This window comes from Trichechus manatus, unplaced genomic scaffold (genome assembly GCF_000243295.1).
Source record: "Trichechus manatus latirostris isolate Lorelei unplaced genomic scaffold, TriManLat1.0 scaffold00057, whole genome shotgun sequence".
In the NCBI taxonomy this organism is placed as follows: domain Eukaryota; kingdom Metazoa; phylum Chordata; class Mammalia; order Sirenia; family Trichechidae; genus Trichechus; species Trichechus manatus.
The window spans coordinates 1,330,042-1,332,319 of record NW_004443993.1 but is presented as its reverse complement, the minus strand read 5'-3'; the positions used below and the strand labels follow the sequence as shown (position 1 = coordinate 1,332,319).

The 2,278-nt window shown below is 41.9% G+C and overlaps 1 pseudogene; it reads right to left on the bottom strand.

Moving 5' to 3' along the window:
* Positions 1–938: 938 nt before the first annotated feature.
* LOC101351502 (60S ribosomal protein L26-like 1 pseudogene) lies at positions 939–1,346 on the bottom strand (annotated as a pseudogene).
* Positions 1,347–2,278: the final 932 nt, after the last annotated feature.

The following is a 2,278-nucleotide window of genomic DNA, read 5'->3' as shown; positions in this document are numbered from 1 at the left end:
GGTCTCATACAATATTTGTCGTTTTGCGACTGACTAAATTCACTCAGCATAATGCCTTCCAGATTCCTCCATGTTATAAGATGTTTCATGGACTCATCGTTGTTCTTTATCGTTGCGTAGTAAATACTGATTACTCTTTAAGAGGAGTCCCTGGGTGATGCAACAGTTAATGTGTTTGGTTGCAAACTGAAAGGTTGGTGGTTCAAGTTCACCCAGAGGCACCTCAGAAGAAAGGTCTGGTGATCTACTTCCAAAAAAATCAGCATTGACAACCCTATGGAGCACCATTCTCCAACACACATGGAGTTGCCATGAGTTGGAATCAACTTGAGAGCAACTTCTCTTAATGTATTCATTAAGGGCTTCAAACATAAGGGGTAAGAATCTTATGCTTACAAACAGGTTTTTAATAATTAACTCATGATGAATTATTACACACTGAATCCTACCGAGGGAAAATTAGGCATTTAAGGCAATTTCAGTGTTCCCATGGAAACTTGAGTGAAGTTAGAACTCTTTCATTTTTTTAGGAAACATTTTAAATTTTTACACATAAAATTATTAATCATAATTGCAAAAGTAGATTTACAGAGCCACATATCAGTAACAAAACAAGAAGGAAGTAAAACCTTGCAGGGACATCTTGAAAAGTGACAAAGGAACACACTCAGAAAAAAAAAATAGCCGTAGTGTCGATTCCAACTCTTAGCAACCCTATAGGACAGAGTAGAACTGTGCCATAGTGTTTCCAAGGCTGTAATCTTTATGCAAGCAGACTGCCACATCTTTTTCCCGCAGCGCGGCTGGTGGGTTCAAAACGCCAACCTTTTGGTTAGCAGCCAAGCGCTTTAACCACCGTGCCACCAGGGCTCCTTAAGGAACACATGCTGGGCTAAAAATCTACAGGTAAACCGTGGTTGCAGAATTTATATTCATTCCTACATTTTCTCAATAAGTTCTATATATTTGCCTTTCTCTTTTCCAACTTGTGGAGATTTGGCTTTGCGTTCAAGAATTTGTTTCCACTCTTTGTAAATTTTAGCCTCCAGATACGCACCTTGCTCAGGTGAGTGCCTGCGTGGACGGTGGAGCCAACGGTCTTCTCACACTGTACCTCTCGGTGTAGGTGACATACTTCTGCCTACAATTTGCGGACCTTTGCAGTGTCCTCCAACCACCTGGACCTCATCGTCCCTACAGACGGGCTTGGAGTGGATGCTGTACTTCTGCCACAGCTCCTTGGAGAGTGGGGATGACATGCTCTTCCTGTACATGTGTGAGACAGCACTGACATGGCGTGTGATTTTCGTGCTGCAGTCCAAGGTCATGGAGGGGTTGAACTTCATGGTGACTGGCTACCCGGTGCCAGGCAGGCTCAAATGGTGTCCCTCGTCCCCCCCTTTTTTTTTTTTTTAACAATATTTTATTGTGTTTAAGGTAAATGTTTACACAGCAAATTAGGTTACCATTTAACAATTTCCACACAAATTATTCAGTAATATTGGCTACATTTTTCACAATGTGTCATTCTCATTCATTCCGTTCTGGTTGTACCATTTCCAGTACTCTAGTTTCCCTGCCCCCTTACCTTCTCCTCTTTGCTTTAGAGTCATTTTTGACCATTTGATCTCATATAGATGATTCTTTAAAAGGAGCTCATTACTCATGGGTGATATTCTTTATTTTATGAACCAATCTGTTATTTAGCTGAAAGGTAACCTCAAGGGATAATTTCAATTTTAGCTTTAAAGAGTCTCTCAGGGCGATTGTCTAAGGGAGTCCTCTAGTCTCAACTGGTCCAGTGAATCTGGACTTTTTAAGAATTTGAGTTGTGTTCCACATTTTTCTCCTATTCAGTTAGGATCCATCTATCGTGGTAGCCGGGCACCATCTAGTTCTTCTAGTCTCAGGGTAGATGAAGTCATGGCTTGTGTAGGGTATTAGCCCTGTGGACTAGTTTCTTCTCTGAAACTTTGGTTTCCTTTTTCCTCTTTTGCTTCTGATGAATAGAGACCAATAGTTATATCTTAGATGGCCCCTTGCAAGCTTTGAAGACCCCAGACACTACTCACCACACTGGGATGTGGCACATGCACTTTATGAACTATGTTATGTGCCCCTCGTCCTTTTTGAGGGAAACGACATCAGCTCATTTTGGTGAATCTAGACCAAACTGGCCAAGGATAAACTGACCCAAAATAGGACCTAAAAAAAAAGTCTAGCCCCTGCCCACCCCATGGTACTTGGGTTCCTGAGACCCTCACACACCGTCCTGCCT